Below are 17,268 nucleotides of genomic sequence, written 5' to 3'. Positions count from 1 at the left end.
GCCTTTTATTTTTCTGTCTTAAAATCAACACATACATAAAAGGCATTGTCGTTTACAATGCCAATAGCTCAAACTCTCATAAATGCGAGACCTATTGCATTTTAAATGCTTGTTGTATAATACACCTGACAAAATCTCGAAATGGGGTTGAGGGAAGGGAACATGTTGTCCTCGCTGTGCACTCTGTAATGCAGAGAGTGTTCATATTTTTGCATCATGTCAGGTTTTGCAGAAATGTAATAAAGATATCATAAAGTTTTTATCAGAAGTGATAAAAACTGAAATAACACATAGGGGCTGATTCTGATGCGGGTTGGAAAGCATTCCCACCCAGGGGCTGATTCTGATGCGGGTTGGAAAGCATTCCCACCCAGGGCCTGATTCTGATGCGGGTTGGAAAGCATTCCCACCCAGGGCCTGATTCTGATGCGGGTTGGAAAGCATTCCCACCCAGGGCCTGATTCTGATGCAAGTTGGAAAGCATTCCCACCCAGGGCCTGATTCTGATGCGGGTTGGAAAGCATTCCCACCCAGGGCCTGATTCTGATGCGGGTTGATAGGCATTCCCACCCAGGGCCTGATTCTGATGCGGGTTGGAAGGCATTCCCACCCAGGGCCTAATTCTGATGCGGGTTGGAAAGCATTCCCACCCAGGGCCTGATTCTGATGCGGGTTGGAAAGCATTCCCACCCAGGGCCTGATTCTGATGCGGGTTGGAAAGCATTCCCACCCAGGGCCTGATTTTGATGCGGGTTGGAAAGCATTCCCACCCAGGGCCTGATTCTGATGCAAGTTGGAAAGCATTCCCACCCAGGGCCTGATTCTGATGCGGGTTGGAAAGCATTCCCACCCAGGGCCTGATTCTGATGCGGGTTGATAGGCATTCCCACCCAGGGCCTGATTCTGATGCGGGTTGGAAGGCATTCCCACCCAGGGCCTAATTCTGATGCGGGTTGGAAAGCATTCCCACCCAGGGCCTGATTCTGATGCGGGTTGGAAAGCATTCCCACCCAGGGCCTGATTCTGATGCGGGTTGGAAAGCATTCCCACCCAGGGCCTGATTCTGATGCGGGTTAGAAAGCATTCCCACCCAGGCCCTGATTCTGATGCGGTTAGTAAAGCATTCCCACCCAGGGCCTGATTCTGATGCGGGTTGGAAAGCATTCCCACCCAGGGCCTGATTCTGATGCAGGTTGGAAAGCATTCCCACCCAGGGCCTGATTCTGATACGGGTTGGAAAGCATTCCCACTCAGGGCTTGATTCTGATGCGGGTTGGAAAGCATTCCCACCCAGGGCCTGATTCTGATGCGGGTTGGAAAGCATTCCCACCCAGGGCCTGATTCTGATGCGGGTTGGAAAGCATTCCCACCCAGGGCCTGATTCTGATGCGGGTTGGAAAGCATTCCCACCCAAGGCCTGATTCTGATGCGGGTTGGAAAGCATTCCCACTCAGGCCCTGATTCTGATGCGGGTTGGAAAGCATTCCCACCCAGGGCCTGATTCTGATGCGGGTTGGAAAGCATTTCCACCCAGGGCCTGATTCTGATGCGGGTTGGAAAGCATTCCCACCCAGGGCCTGATTCTGATGCGGTTAGGAACATGTGCTCAACAAAATCGTATCGGGAAGCATCCGGATGCATCGTACTTGGTCGGTCGGACTCTCCCGATACAAGTGGGTCGGAAACCATTTCCAACCCGATTCAGTCGGGAAGCATTCCCAACCCGCATCAGAATCAGCCCCTGAGTGTGTAATCCTACTCGGGACTTTTGAGACTAATCGGCGTAGGGCAGGGCATGAACTGATTTTTATTCCTAAGGCGGTTTTACGAATGTGTATTACGGCTGCCTGGGTGGATGCTAATGCACCGACATTTCAACAATGGCTTGGTAGGTCATTAGCAATGTCTAGAAAAAGCCATATATAGGCAAAAAGGGAGGAATCAGCATAAAAAAGGTATGGAATTCTGGGACCTTCTCCGTGTCTGGATTCAAACTCAAAGTGGAGATTGAAGATGGAGTAAGAATTTACACTTTATTGAATCTGCACAAATCACATTAGGATAAATCTTCTTTTCCAGGATTATTTTAATCTTTTTTAGTAAATTCTATTGTAAATTTGAGATGGAAGCAGTTTATTGCCTTACATGAAATAATGTAAAGAACTTTGGGAAGTAGGTGATGTATTAACTCTTACTCCTGTCTGCGTGGGGGAGGGGTGGGGTGAAAAATGCAAAATGATTATAGATTATAGATTCACCTAGTCAAGTGACGCTATTCCATACATTACAGGGGCTGAAAGATGGAAATGGATCAGGACATTCCCCTCATTCCCTCATTCTGAGGATGAAAACGTCCCTCGTGTGTAGCGCCTCGATTCTGGGGAGTGGGATTAAAGCGCCTCGGTCCGAGCCACAGTCCTGCCCCCGGGGGGCGCCTCTGCTCAGGTCCAGGCGACCAGTGTCTCTCTTCAGGGCCTGTGCATAGCTCTCCGAGGCTCAGGGCGGAGTCAGAGGCGCTGGATGGGGTGGAATGAACTCTGGGCTCCTCTGTCCTTAATGAGAATCCTTCACCGAGAGGCCTGTCCAGAGGAGGGACAGAGGAGGTGAGGCCTGTCCAGAGGAGGTGAGGCCTGTCCAGGGGAGCAGTGTCTCTCTGTGGGCCTGTGCATAGCGCCCCAAGGTTCAGGGCGGAGTCGGAGGCGATGGATGGGGTGGAATGAACTCTGGGCTCCTCTGTCCTTAATGAGAATCCTTCACCGAGAGGCCTGTCCAGAGGAGGGGCAGAGGAGGTGAGGCCTGTCCAGGGGTGCAGAGGAGGAAAGGCCTGTCCAGAGGAGGGGCAGAGGAGAAGAGGCCTCTCCAGGGGTGCAGAAGAGGTGAGGCCTGTCCATAGGAGGTGAGGCCTGTCCATGGGTGCAGTTTCTCTGTTCGGGGCCTGTGCATAGCGCCCGAGGATCAGGGCGGAGTCAGAGGCGCTGGATGGGGTGGAAAAAACTCTGGGCTCCTCTGTCCTTAATGAGAATCCTTCACCGAGAGGCCGGTCCAGAGGAGGGGCAGAGGAGGGGAGGCCTGTCCAGGGGTGCAGAGGAAGAGAGGCCTGTCCAGGGGTGCAGAGGAGGTGAGGCCTGTCCTGAGGAGGTGAGGCCTGTCCAGAAGAGGTGAGGCCTGTCCAGAGGAGGGACAGAGGAAGAGAGGCCTGTCCAGGGGAGCAGTGTCTCTCTTAGGGGCCTGTGCATAGCGCCCGAGGCCCAGGGCGGAGTCAGGGGCGCTGGATGAGGTGGAATGAACTCTGGGCTCCTCTGTCCTTAATGAGAATCCTTCACCAGAAGAGGGGCAGAAGAGGTAAGGCCTGTCCAGGGGATGCAGAGGAGGAGAGGCCTGTCCAGAGGAGGGGCAGAGGGGCCTGTCCAGGGGTGCAGAGGAGGTGAGGCCTGTCCAGTGGTGCAGAGGAGGTGAGGCCTGTCCAGTGGTGCAGAGGAGGTGAGGTCTGTCCAGGGGTGCAGAGGAGGTGAGGCCTGTCCAGTGGTGCAGAGGAGGTGAGGCCTGTCCAGGGGAGCAGTGTCTCTCTTCGGGCCTGTGCATAGCGCCCCGAGGCCCAGGGCGGAGTCAGAGGCGCTGGATGGGGTGGAATGAACTCTGAGCTCCTCTGTCCTTAATGAGAATCCTTTACTGAGAGGCCTGTCCAGAGGAGGGGCAGAGGAGGAGAGGCCTGTCCAGGGGTGCAGAGGAGGTGAGGCCTGTCCAGAGGAGGGCTAAAGGAGGAGAGGCCTGTCCAGGCGTACCAAAGGGGAAAAGCCTGTCCAGAGGTGTAGAGGGGGAGAGGCCTGTCCAGGGGGTCAGAGTAGGCGAGGCCTGTCCAGTGGAGCAGTGTCTCTCTTCGGGGCCTGTGCATAGCGCCCAAGGCCCAGGGCAGAGTCAGAGGCGCTGTATGGGGTGGAAAGAACTCTGGGCTCCTCTGTCCTAAATGAGAATCCTTCACCGAGAGGCCTGTCCAGAGGAGGGGGAGAGGAGGAGAGGCCTGTCCAGAGCAGGAGAGGAGGAAAGGCCTGTCCAGGGGTGCAGAGGAGGTGAGGCCTGCCCAGAGGAGGTGCAAAGGAGGTGAGTCCTGTCCATGGGTGCAGAGGAGGAGAGGCCTGTCCAGGTGTGCAGAGGAGTAGAGGCCGTCCAGGGGTGCATAGGAGGTGAGGCCTGTCCAGTGGTGCAGAGGAGGTGAGGCCTGTCCAGTGGTGCAGAGGAGGTGAGGTCTGTCCAGGGGTGCAGAGGAGGTGAGGTCTGTCCAGTGGTGCAGAGGAGGTGAGGCCTGTCCAGGGGAGCAGTGTCTCTCTTCGGGCCTGTGCATAGCGCCCCGAGGCCCAGGGCGGAGTCAGAGGCGCTGGATGGGGTGGAATGAACTCTGAGCTCCTCTGTCCTTAATGAGAATCCTTTACTGAGAGGCCTGTCCAGAGGAGGGGCAGAGGAGGAGAGGCCTGTCCAGGGGTGCAGAGGAGGTGAGGCCTGTCCAGAGGAGGGCTAAAGGAGGAGAGGCCTGTCCAGGGGTACCAAAGGGGAAAGGCCTGTCCAGAGGTGCAGAGGAGGAGAGGCCTGTCCAGGGGGTCAGAGTAGGCGAGGCCTGTCCAGTGGAGCAGTGTCTCTCTTCGGGCCTGTGCATAGCGCCCAAGGCCCAGGGCAGAGTCAGAGGCGCTGTATGGTGTGGAAAGAACTCTGGGCTCCTCTGTCCTAAATGAGAATCCTTCACCGAGAGGCCTGTCCAGAGGAGGGGGAGAGGAGGAGAGGCCTGTCCAGAGCAGGAGAGGAGGAAAGGCCTGTCCAGGGGTGCAGAGGAGGTGAGGCCTGCCCAGAGGAGGTGCAAAGGAGGTGAGTCCTGTCCATGGGTGCAGAGGAGGAGAGGCCTGTCCAGGTGTGCAGAGGAGTAGAGGCCGTCCAGGGGTGCAGAGGAGGTGAGGCCTGTCCAGAGGAGGAGAGGAGGAGAGGCCTGTCCAGGGGTGCAGAGGAGCAGAGGAGGAGAGGCCTGTCCAGGGGTGCAGAGGAGGTGAGGCCTGTCCAGAGGAGGAGAGGAGGAGAGGCCTGTCCAGGGGTGCAGAGGAGGTGAGGCCTGCCCGAGGAGGGGCAGAGGAGGAGAGGCCTGTCCAGAGGAGGAAAGGCACGTCCAGGGGTGCAGAGGAGGTGAGGCCTCCCCAGAGGAGGTGCAGAGGAGGTGCTGAGGAGGTGAGGCCTGTCCAGGGTTGCAGAGGAGGAGAGGCCTGTCCAGGCGGGCAGAGGAGGTGAGGCCTGTCCAGGGGCGCAGAGGAGGTGAGGCATGTCCAGAGGAGGAGAGGAGGAGAGGCCTCTCCATGGGTGCAGAAGAGGAAAGGCCTGTCCAGAGGAAGAGAGGAGGAGAGGCCTGTCCAGGGGTGCAGCGGAGTTGAGGCCTGTCCAGGGGTGCAGAGGAGGTGAGGTTTATCCAGGGGTGCAGAGGAAGTGAGGCCTGTCCAGGGGTGCAGAGGAGGTGAGGCCTGTCCAGGGGTGCAGAGGTTCGAGGCTTGTCCAGGGGTGCAGAGGAGGTTAAGCCTGTCCAGGGGTGCAGAGGAGGTGAGGCCTGTCCAGGGGTCAGAGGAGGAAAGGCCTGTCCAAGGGTCAGAGGAGGAGAGGAGGTGAGGCCTGTCCAGGGGTGCAGAGGAGGCGAGGCCTGTCCAGGGGTGCAGAGGAGGCAAGGCCTGTCCAGGGGTGCAGAGGAGGTGAGGCCTGTCCACGGGGCAGAGAAGGTGATGCCTTTCCAGGGGTGCAGAGGAGAAGAGGCTTGTCCAGAGGAGGAGAGGGGAAGAGGCCTGTCCAGGGGGCAGAGGAGGAGAGGCCTGTTCATGGGGGCAGAGGAGGAAAGGCCTGTCCAGGGGTGCAGAGGAAGAGAGGCCTTTCCAGGGGTCAGAGGAGGTGAGGCCTGTACAGGGGTCAGAGGAGGTGAGGCCTGTCCAGGGGTGCAGAGGAGGTGAGACCTGTCCAGGGGTGCAGAGGAGGTGAGGCCTGTCCAGAGGAGCAGTGTCTCTCTTCGGAGCCTGTGCATAGCACCACAAGGCTCGGGGCAGAGTCAGAGGCGCTGTATGGGGTGGAATGAACTCTGGGCTCCTCTGTCCTTAAAGAGAATCCTTCACCGAGAGTCCTGTCAAGAGGAGGGGCAGAGGAGGTAAGGCCTGTCTAGGGGTGCAGAGGAGGAGAGGCCTGTCCAGGGGTGCAGCAGAAGCAAGGCCTGTCCAGAAGTGCAGAGCAGGTGAGGCCTGTCTAGGGGTGCAGAGGAGGTGAGTCCTGTCCAATGGGGTGCAGAGGAGATGAGTCTTGTCCAAAGAAGTGCAGTCCCTGTTGTCAAGGGTTGGGTTTTACTGACAGTGCCGACACTCCCAGGAGCAGAATGATGAGATTTATCAAATTCCACCACTGGTTTTCCCACAGCCACCAACTGAAGAGTTAACTAGTGTCCGTACGTACCTAGCCGGGGGAAAGGGGAATGGGACAGAGAAGAGACTGCCTGACCTTCTGGCTCTTCCACTCTACTCTTCCTTTCTGCCGTACTCCGTTTTATTCCTTTCTTACTCCCTCCCTATCTTCAAGTATGAGTGGAAATCGCTGTAAAAGAAAAGCACACCATTACTAATTTCCTTCAATTCCTTCTCCACTTTCTTACTCTCTTTTTCTTTATTTCCTTACCTAGAGCGCCTATGGCTTTTGCTCCTCATCTATTCTTCAATATAAGTATTTTATTCTTTGGTAACCTGCATTATAAACAACATTTTAGCACCCTTTAACTCTGTGAGTTCATTTATACTTTTTCACTAATTCGTTCATTCAATCTCTGCCTTACTTTCTTATCTTCTGAATTCTTCTTACTTCTCCCTTAGAAACCTTCTGGAGCCTCCGGCGTCAACCAAGCAACAAAGAAATCAGGAACTGAAGTATTCAATGGGTAAGTATTAATTCTTCTCTTTATATTTCTTTTTTCCTATTTACATTAAATTGGTATTTCTCTCTAGTTCTGAATTACCGTACTAACTAACCGCCGCACCTAAGAGCTCTAACCTGCGCCTAAGCCTGGCACAAAATTGCACTATTTCTATCTAACTAGACTACAGAAAGAACATGACTAATCTCTGAAAATCCGTTGGTAAAGTGCCTTGGTTCTAAAATCAACCGGCACACTTGACACCTGGTCTAGACCTCGCGCCCGTGTCCAGGAACTCAGGACTAGACCGGCAACTTCCACCATGGTCCTCCCTGTTGGTAGTACAGGGGAGAATGCCCGGTTCCCTGCTATAATGACCCGCAACCTTTTGCGAGCTGGTGATCTTTGCAATGCCGGTTCATTGGCAGATACTGCGAGACAAAGAAGAGCTTTGGTTCCTTTTTCCTGCACCCTGACACCTGTCCAGGGGGTGCAGAAGAGGTGAGGCCTGTACTGTGCTGAGGAGGTGAGACCTGTTCAGGGGGTGCAGAGGAGTTGAGGCCTGTCCTGGGCCAGGGGTGCAGTGGAGATGCAGCCTATCCAGGAGGTCTATGCCGAGGGATTGAAGGGCAGTGTGTCGCTGGCATCTATAAGTAATGCTGTCATATCAGTGCCCCGTAAGCCTGGAAAAAACCCTGTAAGTGTACATCTTATTGCCCTCTGCCACTGCGTAACAGTGATTATAAATTCCTGCCTGATGTGATGCGAGTCGGCTATCCCTCCTACTAGAGAAAATAGTCTCCCCTGTACAGTTGGGATTTGTCCCACATAAATCCACAGCGGTTCATCTCCGGACAGTATTCGCAGTATTCGCAGTACTGCATCAGGTAAACCCAAACATGAAGTCAGCTGATGCCGATAAGGGGTTTGACTCCCTGGAGTAGCCTTTTATGATCGAGATGTGTAGGCGGCTTGGTATGTCAGGGAGTTTGAGATCATGTATGAAGCTGCTGGACACACAGCCTATGTCCTGTGTTTACATAAATGGGCTCAACTCAGACGCCATTCAGATCGCCTGGGGCACTGGGCTTAGTGTTATAATTTCTGATATCTGCGTCTCAAACTGGAGAGTCTCTAATTTGAATACTGGTTGGTGCACTAGGGAATAGTGACTTGTATATTTTTACAGTGCTGTGACATCTGCCCGTGAGAGACAGCACTTTGAATAGTAAAGCCAATAGTTTAAAGAAAGAATTAAACAAAATATAAAATAGGCTACACAAATTATAGGATGGGCTGTGCAGAGTATAAGATCAGTCGAGCATAATTTGCAAAAAGAGAAAATGCCCCTCCTTTTGCTTCGACAGTGTTTGTCTTTAGAGATGCTGATATGCAGTGCGGAGACCTGCAGTTAAGCGGCTCTGAACGAGTGAATGAAATCCATGCTGGTGGTTTGAGTTGGGAACGTGCCTTTCATGTTTATTGCTTCCATTCAGCCTCCTTCGAGGTGCATACATTGTCAGATAAGGGGACAGAGGCACAGAAAGAGTAGGACCCCCTCCCCCCCCACCAGAGGCAATGTCTATGTGGTAATCAAACTCTCGTGTCATCGGTAGGCTAAGGGTAAGATTTATTCACCACTCACCCAACTGCACCAGGAACATAACTGCTGGGAACACTCCTGGCAACGTATCAACAACAACATTCCAGGAGCTGCTGGAAGGAATCTTTAGTTAAAGACGCATCACCACAGTCTGGGCCCATTTTTTCAAAGCACAGTTTTACTTACAACTTTAGGATGGTAGTAAATACCCCCGATCTTGGACATAAATGGGGGGAGAGGCATAAATTTACTTAGTGATTCCTGAAGCTCACTATTTTACAAATTGGTAGCTCAGGATTAAACACAGAGTCTCCTGGTTTCCTAGTGCAGTAAACTACACGTGGGGTGGTGGAGATCGTGAGGGAGAGGCAGTGGGACTACAATCCCAGGCTAAGGACCTGTATAGTGGCCCGGTCGAGAAGTAACATTTGGTGTTTATTTCCAGCATCTTTAGGTAAAGTGATATAGCCAGGATTAGATGTTAAGTCTCCCCTCGGCCCCTCCTAGGATGATTGCTCTGTGTGTAAAGGCGCTTTCGTGTAATGCGTACGTGTGAGGTGCAGAGCCCATTTCAGGTGTCTCCCTTGTATCTAAGTAGCCTCTAAAGTTGTGTGCTGTTCCATAACGTTAGTGATACTCTGCATTCTCTCCTCTCACTGCATGCCCTGTTGCTGCTTTTTAGAGTTACTCCTCGTATTGAAATTCTTTGTAAAGCAGATGAGCCTTGTAGGAAAAATCATAATATCTCTGTCATCCCTTGGTACGTAATATCCCGGACCTGGCCCAAAAAAAAAAAACTTACTCTGCATGATTTACTATATGGTAATACTTCCTTAAAATATTGCTAATTTTGCCCATGCTTCAGTCCATATGAAGCTAGTCTTTGCCTTCCCACCCTCTTGTCCACACAGTACACAAGATCCCGCCAGGTATTACATGCTCACCTGCCTCAGATCTTCCTCATCCCTGGCCCGTGTTATTGTATTGTTTGCCTCAGATTCTCATAGTGGTTGGCCCGTGTTATTGCATTGTTTGCATCAGATTCTACTAGTGCCTGGCCTGTGTTATTGCATTGTTTGTATCAATCCTAGTGCCTGGCCTGTGTTATTGTATTGTTTGTGCCAGATTCTCCTAGTGCCTGGCCTGTGTTATTGCATTGTTTGCATCAGATTCTCCTAGTGCCTGGCCTGTGTTATTGCATTGTTTGGATCAGATTCTCCTTGTGCCTGGCCTGTGTTATTGCATTGTTTGTTTGAGATTCTTCTAGTGCCTGGCCTGTGTTATTGCATTGTTTGCGTCAGATTCTCCTTGTGCCTAGCCTGTGTTTTTGCATTGTTTGCCTCAGATTCTCATAGTGCCTGGCCTGTGTTATTACATTGTTTACATCAGATTTTCCTTGTTCCTGGCCTGTGTTATTGCATTGTTTACATCAGATTCTCTTAGTGTCTGGCCCGTGTTATTGCATTGTTTGCATCAGATTCTCCCAACGCCTGGCCTGTGTTATTGCATTGTTTACATCAGATTTTCCTTGTGCCTGGCCTGTGTTTTTGATTTGTTTACATCAGATTTTCCTAGTGCCTGGCCTGTGTTATTGCATTGTTTACATCAGATTCTCCTAGTGTCTGGTCCGTGTTATTGCATTGTTTGCGTTAGATTCTCCCAACGCCTGGCCAGTGTTATTGAATTGTTTACATCAGATTTTCCTTGTGCCTGGCATGTGTTATTGCATTGTTTACATCAGATTTTCCTTGTGCCTGGCCAGTGTTATTGCATTGTTTACATCAGATTCTCCTTGTGTCTGGCCCGTGTTATTGCATTGTTTGCATCAGATTCTCCCAATGCCTGGCCTGTGTTATTGCACTGTTTACATCAGATTTTCCTTGTGCCTGGCCTGTGTTATTGCATTGTTTACATCAGATTTTCCTTGTGCCTGGACTATGTTATTGCAGTGTTTGTGTCAGGTTCACCTAGTGCCTGGCCAGTGTTATTGCATTGTTTCCATCAGATTCCTCTAGTGCATGGCGTGTGTTATTCCATTGTTTGCATCAGATTTTCCTTGTGCATGGCCTGTGTTATTGCATTGTTTACATCAGAGTTTCCCTACACCTGGCCTGTTATTGCATTGTTTACATCAGATTTTCCTTGTGCCTGGACTGTGTTATTGCAGTGTTTGTGTCAGATTCACCTAGTGCCTGACCAGTGTTATTGCATTGTTTGCATCAGATTCACATAGTGCTTGACCTGTGTTATTGCATTGTTTGCATCAGATTCTCCTCGAGCCTGGCCTGTGTTATTGCATTGTTTACATCAGATTTTCCTTGTGCCTGGCCTGTGCTATTGCATTGTTTACATCAGATTTTACTTGTGCATTTCCTGTGTTATTGCAGTATTTGCGTCAGATTCACCTAGTGCCTGGCCAGTGTTATTGGATTGTTTGCATCAGATTCACCTAGTGCCTGACCTGTGTTATTGCATTGTTTGTGTGTGAGATTCTCCTAGTGCCTGGCCTGTGTTATTGCATTGTTTGCGTTATATGCTCCTCGTGCCTGGACTGTGTTATTAGCATTGTTTGTGTCAGATTCTCCCAACGCCTGGCCTGTGTTATTGCATTGTTTAAATCAGATTCTCCTCGTGCCTGGTTTGTGTTAAGGCATTGTTTACATCAGATTCTCCTCGTGTCTGGCCTGTGTTATTGCATTGTTTGCGTCAGATTCTCCCAACGCCTGGCCTGTGTTATTGTATTGTTTACATCAGATTCTCCATGTGCCATCGACTGTGTTATTGCATTGTTTGCATCAGATTCACCTAGTGCCTGTCCAGTGTTATTGCAGTGTTTGCATCAAGTCAAGTCAAGTCAAGTCAGAGAATTTATATAGCGCACTACATACCCGGAGGGTCTCAAGGCGCTTAGAAAGGGGAGGAGGATTACTTGTCAAATATCCACGTTTTAAGTTGCTTTCTGAATGCTAGATGGTTCTGGGTAAGGCGAAGGTAAGCGGGGAGTGAGTTCCATGTTTTAGCAGCCAGGTATGAGAAGGATCTGCCTCCCATGGTGGTCTTATTGATGCGAGGTACAGTGGCGAGGGCATGGCTGGAGGAACGTAGTTGGCGGGAGGGGGTGTAGAAGGACAGTCGTGAGTTGAGGCATTCGGGTCCGATGTCGTAGAGTGATTTGTGTGCGTGGGTTAGCAGTCTGAAAGTGATTCTCTTATTGACCGGTAGCCAGTGGAGGTCTTTCAGGTGACCAGAGATGTGTTCGTTGCGCGGGATGTCTAATATGATCCTGGCTGAGGCGTTTTGGATTCGTTGGAGTTTCTTCTGGAGTTTAGCGGTAGTACCTGCGTAGAGGGTGTTTCCGTAGTCCAGTCGGCTCGTGACCAGAGCATGGGTGACTGTTTTCCTTGTTTCGGTGGGGATCCAGCGGAATGTTTTTTTGAGCATGCGAAGAATGTTGAAGCAGGATGAGGATACGGCGCTGACTTGTCTGTTCATAGAGAGTGAAGAGTCCAGGATGACGCCTAGGTTCCGTGCGTGGTCTGTCGGGATGGGTGCTTTTCCAAGGGCTTCCGGCATCCAAGAGTCGTCCCATGCAGAGGGGGATGTACCTAAGATGAGGACTTCTGTTTTGTCTGAGTTCAGTTTCAGACGGCTTTGTTTCATCCATTCGGCAACTTCTTTCATTCCTTCGTGTAGGTTGGTTTTGGCGGTGCTGGGGTCATTGGTGAGAGAAAGGATAAGTTGAGTGTCATCCGCGTAAGAGATGATGTTGAGGTTGTGTTGGTGGGCGATGGCCGCGAGGGGGCTCATGTATACGTTGAAGAGGGTGGGGCTGAGTGAGGATCCTTGTGGTACGCCACAGATGACTTCAGTGGCCTCGGACTTGAATGGTGGGAGGCGGACTCTCTGGGTTCTTCCGGTTAGGAACGAGGTGATCCATTCAAGTGCTTTTCCTTGTATTCCGATGTTATTGAGGCGTTGTAAAAGGGTGCTGTGGCAGACTGTGTCGAATGCTGCAGAAAGGTCGAGGAGGATGAGGGCGACTGTGTCTCCATTGTCCAGTAGAGTTCGAATGTCGTCTGTTGCTGCGATGAGGGCGGTCTCAGTGCTGTGTTTTGCTCGGAAGCCGGACTGTGAGGAGTCGAGGGATTTGTTGGCTTCGAGGAATGCGGCGAGCTGGTTGTTGACAGCTTTCTCGATGACTTTGGCCGGGAATGGAAGGAGCGAAATGGGGCGGTAATTTTTGAGTTCGGTGGGGTCCGCTGTGGGTTTTTTCAGAAGGGCGGTGAGTTCAGCGTGTTTCCAGTCTTCCGGGAAGGTGGCGGAGTTGAAGGAGCAGTTGATGACGTCTCGGAGGTGAGGTGCTATGACGGAGTCTGCTTTGTTGAAGATGTGATGAGGACAAGGGTCTGTGGGGGATCCTGAGTGGATGGAGTTCATCAGGCGGATGGTGTTCTCAGTGGAGATTGGGTTCCAGTCGTTAAGGGTGTTCACGGGGGGAGAATGTTCAGCAAATGGTTGGGTGGGTTGGTCTCCGGGTTGGTTGTCGAAGCTGTTGTGGATGTCTGCAATCTTGTTGTGGAAGAATGAGGCTAGGGAGTCGCAGAGGGCTTGAGTGGGGGTGATGTCGTTGGAGTTGGCCGAGGGGTTGGAAAACTCCTTGACGATGTTGAAAAGTTCCTTGCTGTTGTGGGCGTTGTTGTCAAGTCGATCCTTGAATGCTGTTTTCTTGGCCTTTCGGATTAGTTGGTGGTGAGTGCGGGTGGCGTTTTTGAAGGCGTCCTTGGTGCTAGTGGTTGGGTCTTTTTTCCAGGCCTTTTCAAGGGAGCGGCAGAGTTTCTTGGACTTCTTAAGATCATCGTTGAACCATGAGGCCTTCTTGCTGCCAGGTTTGCTTTGACGTTTTTTCAGTGGTGCTAAGGAGTCGGCAGTGTTGGATAACCATAGGGTGAGGTTGGCGGCGGCTTGGTTTGGGTTAGAAGAGTGGGCTGGGGTGTTTAGAAGGAGCGATGCGGAGATCTGGTCGGTGGTGATTTTGTTCCAGTTTCTTTGCAGAGTTGGTTGGAGGTGGTTGGTGGGTTTTGGCTTGTTGTAGGTGAAGTGAACGCAGCTGTGGTCAGTCCAGAGGAGCTCCGTAGTGTGGCTGAAGGAGACATGATTGCTGGAGGTGAAGATGGGGTCGAGTGTGTGACCTGCGATGTGGGTGGGGGAAGTGACTAGTTGTTTAAGTCCGAGGTTGGCGAGGTTGTCCAAGAGGGTGGTGGTGTTGCGGTCGTTGATCTTTTCAAGGTGAAAGTTGAGGTCTCCCAGAAGGATGTAGTCTTTGGAGGGGAGCGCGTGTGGAGTGATGAAGTCCGTGATGTCTTCACTGAATTTTGCGCGGGGTCCTGGTGGTCTGTAGAGGAGGGTGCCTCTGAGTGTGGTCTTGGGGTCGATGTGGATCTGGAAGTGAAGGTGTTCGGAGTTGGCGAGGTTGGCGTCAGAGCTGGTTGAGATGCGGATTGATTTCTTATGGACGATAGCGATTCCTCCTCCTGTGTGGCTGGTACGGTCTTTGCGAGTGATCTTATAGTTTTCAGGGATGGCAATGGTGATGTCTGGTGCGGAGGAAGCGTTCATCCATGTTTCCGTTAGGAAGGCGATGTCTGGAGAAATGGTGTCTAGTAGATTCCATAGGTCGATGGCGTGTCTGTGGACCGACGGGTGTTGAGAAGGATGCATTGTAGGTGGTTGGGGTCGGGAGTCAGTGGTGTGGTCGTAGCGGAGATGTTGTTGGTGCCGCTGAATTTGCAGGAGTAGCAGGAGAAAGGTCCATGGGTGTGTCCAGGAGCGGCTTGGACGCAGGTGGGGGAGCGGCCGGGGTTAAGGGCTAGGAGGGAGGCGGCATCGTAGGTAAAGCGGGAGGGCTGGGCAGCACGGGGGGCAGGGGGTCTGGCGCTGGGCGCGGTCCAGGCGCGGACGGGCGTAGACGGGCTTACCTTTGGCGCACCTTCGGCGTGTACGTAGCGCGTGGACGCTGCGCGTGGGGGCATTTGGCCATAAATGGATGGTGAGGGGGGCGGAGCGTGGGAGGGGCAGCAGCTGGGAGGCGGTAGCAGGGAGGAGGGGCGGGCTAGGGAGCGAGTAAACAAGATGGAGGGTCAAAGGGGGACTAAGGCAGGGGCAGCAGAAGCACCACGGCACAGATCAGTTTCCAGCGTTCGGTAAAAATAATTAAATAAATCCCAGCGCAAGTCTAAATAAATAATTAAATCCTAGCGCGACATGAAATAATTAATTAATTCTAGCGCGAGTCGAAATAGATAATTAATGCACAGCGCTAGTCAAGCTAAATAAATATACAGCAGCGCAAGGTTATTTAAATAGTCTGCAGTCTCGGTCTCACCAGCAAGCCAGAGCGTGAGCAGGAGCTGGGGTCAGGGAGCGTGGAGGGAGCGACCGTGCTGGAGCCTGGCCTGTGTTCTTGCATTGTTTACATCAGATTTCCCCAACACCTGGCCTTGTATTGCATTGTTCACATCAGATTTTCCTTGTGCCTGTGAGGTTCTGTGGTTTTCGACTTCGCTTCGTATCCAGCCGCCATTTTGTGTCCGGTGCCATTTTGTGTTGCCTTTTACTCAGGCTGCACGGCGAACGGAGTGATTTTGCCTTTCCAGCTGCTATGTGTCTCTTCTGTTAAAAAGTAACCCTTTGTCCTTGCTTACGAAACCGATGTCAGGGTCTGGCCGAGTTTGCTAATCCATGTCTAGACTGATTGATCCTTGTCTTAGTTGACTGTTTGGGTCCCACCATTCTTCCCTTACTTTATCTTATTTGACTGGCCTTCGCTATTCTCTCCTTGTATTCTCCTATTACACAAACTATCCTTTGAGGCACGCAAATACGTCCTGCCACTTGCAAATTGGATTACATGTACTAGCATTAATTAACTTGAGGGGAGGAGAGAACACGGGGTCTGAAAGAAGGGCGTATTTGAGATACTCGATAGCCTGTTTTCAAACTTTTCCTATTTGTCAGTTTTGTATGTTTTGGGAGTAGGCATTGTAAATATGTGTACTATATATGAATGTACGCAACGGAGTTAAGTGGCAGTCTCCTGAGAACCTACCACTGGTGTTCTTCTTGGATAACTGTGCTTAGCTGCAGCTAATAAACCTGATTTTCTACGCCCAACAGAGTGTCTTGTGTCTCTGTTTGACAAGGCAGGTGAACCCGGAGATTTTAGGCGTGCCCTGCGCCGCCCGGCCCATAAGGCCCGGTTCTCCAATTGGCTTCCCAATGTGTGGGCGGCTTCAGTGGTAGCGGTTCAGCCGAGGATCGTGAGGAGCTTCGCAAGAAAATTCTGGAGATATCGCAAACCACGTCAAGCGACCCCTGTATGTCGAAGTGGACCGAAGGTCTTTTGCAGCGCTGCTACTCCTTTCCGACGGCTGCTGACGACTGCTGCCCTCACTGCCGCCCTGCCTTGGCCCTCCGGTGATGATTGGTATCGCGAGACGTTAGACGAAGACCTGTTGGCGTACGAAAACATTTAGTTAAGTATTCGTGGGTAGCGCCCACTCTTTTGTCTTGTTTTTGTTATTCGACAAATGCATTAGTCGAAGCCAAGGGCTAAGTACGTTTGTACTGTGATCATTGTTTTTAACCCCCTTGAAGCTTGTGAATAGTCCAGTTCGTTACGAAATGCCGGAAGTTCTGCTGTTTTGACTGTTATAGGGATTCCCGGCTAGAGGATTCTTGTCCGATTCCTCCGGTTGGAACTCCCACTTATGAGCTCTATTCGAAACATGGTCTTGACCCCAATATTTTTATTGAAACATGGATCCGATACGCGAAGAAGGATGGTGTCCTGCAGTGGCGACAAAATGGTAGCTTTGAGCCTGATATATTAGATAATTTAGAAACAATTTTGTTTAAGAGAAAAGCCCGGCCGGCAATGTTTGACTCTTTCCACCTATGGCGTAAGGAAGCCAAACAGAAAGAAATCAAACAGGCAAAAAGAGATAAGAAAACACAAGATATGACGATTTTACAGGCTGCTCAACAGTTTAAGAATAATGAGACTGATCAGATGATTGAAGTCTCAGAAAGACAGCATCGTATGGCAATAGATAGATGTTATCCTGTGTTGCCTACTTCCCCACAGACTAAAGATCTTGACTAAGATCCCTTAATGTCTCATTTGTTGAGATTTCCTCCGCCTTATGTATTGGGTGCTAATGCACCCCCATTACAACCTGTTGTTCAGCTACCAGTTGCTCAACCAGTTGTCCCGAATCTTCCACAATTGCCTCTTCCAGTATTTCCACCTCCACCTCCTTTGCCGCCGACTTCTGTACCTCAGTCTCCTTTACCGTCAGTTTCTCTTTTAACTACTAGCCCTTCTCCTGCTGTGCTTACTACATTGTCTCCCGTTTTATTGTCAGATTCTCCTACAGCTCGTAAACGATTAGTCGATACTGTTTCTGGTCTTTTGTCACCTTTCTTTGGGTCTCTTAATTTGACTCCTGTTTTGTCCCGAAGGCAATCCCGTAGTCAAATTCCAGATTCCGACAAGCGAGTTAGGTTAGACTCCCTTGCTCACAATTGAGTCATGAGTGGTCCACAGTATAGTGTGCGCGATATCTTGGATACTTTTCTTCAGTGGAATGCGCCCATGCAGAGATATGTTTTTAATGTTATGTGTAATACGCTCCTTAAAGGATGGGGTGATATGGATTTGGATCTACCTTCTCAGGGTTTGTTTGACATACAGGGTAAA

At 51.2% G+C, this 17,268-nt stretch overlaps 1 protein-coding gene across 2 annotated transcripts in view; it reads left to right on the top strand.

Annotated features, from left to right (window-relative positions):
* The window catches only part of LOC147663877 (uncharacterized), a 67,942-nt gene that overhangs the window by 13,852 nt on the left and 36,822 nt on the right, over positions 1-17,268 (top strand). For both annotated transcript variants that reach the window (XM_086950134.1, XM_086950133.1), the window contains exon 2: positions 6,867-6,931. The gene's annotated coding sequence lies outside the window, so the exon portion shown is untranslated. The remainder of the gene's footprint in view (positions 1-6,866; positions 6,932-17,268) is intronic.

The sequence above is a fragment of the Lissotriton vulgaris genome, unplaced genomic scaffold (genome assembly GCF_964263255.1).
Source record: "Lissotriton vulgaris unplaced genomic scaffold, aLisVul1.2 SCAFFOLD_1931, whole genome shotgun sequence".
Lineage (NCBI taxonomy): Eukaryota > Metazoa > Chordata > Amphibia > Caudata > Salamandridae > Lissotriton > Lissotriton vulgaris.
The sequence above is the reverse complement of the archived record's forward strand: the minus strand, read 5'-3'. Positions and strand labels throughout refer to the sequence as shown.